The sequence below is a fragment of the Myotis davidii genome, unplaced genomic scaffold, assembly GCF_000327345.1.
Source record: "Myotis davidii unplaced genomic scaffold, ASM32734v1 scaffold111, whole genome shotgun sequence".
Taxonomy (NCBI): domain Eukaryota; kingdom Metazoa; phylum Chordata; class Mammalia; order Chiroptera; family Vespertilionidae; genus Myotis; species Myotis davidii.
Window position 1 is genome coordinate 4278599 of NW_006284347.1, and position 721 is coordinate 4279319.

The window sequence follows — 721 nt, forward strand, 5'->3', positions numbered from 1 at the left end:
TTCCTAGCCAACTCATGTCACTGAAGTAAAAATGAGATGGTTCACTAAAATGGCATCACTAACAAAAGAATAAAATCTCAGACCTACAACCTTCTGATAACGTTTTTCTTGGACACATAAAGGCAAGCAATCCCTTATGCTACATAAAGTACCCTAAACAATGTCAAGAACAGATTAAGATTCAAAGGCCTTTCAATAAGGTGCCATACAGATAGGAAATTTGACAGATTCACAAGCAAAAGATATTCCGTATGTTCTTCTTCATATTAGGTTCCAGGCCAACTGCTTCAGAAGCAACATCAAGAAATAACAGAAGTGAGGAACAAAAGGAGGAAAATGAGAAAATGCATGCTATGCCTTTCGGCTCAGGCTCACTAAAATGCTCTAAGAGTTACTACTGTGAATGACCAAAACAATCTCTTAGTCTGAAAAAAAGTATGTTGTAAGAAGCTTGGCTATTACATTTCACCATATGTCAAGGGCATTGTTTGCTTTTTGAAAAAGTCCCAAACATCCTGCCTGCAGCCTCCTCCAGGTGCCGCTAACCATTTCAGTTATTCTGGTGACACCGGGTTAAAAAAACAAAAACAAAACCAAAACACAAACAAAGAACAGCAAGTGTTTAGGAGGGGCCTTGCGAGAACTTTTCACCCCCAGCCGCAGCCCAGGATGCTCCCAGGGGGAACTGCCAACAGACCGCAGCCCGCCCCCAAGGGCGGAG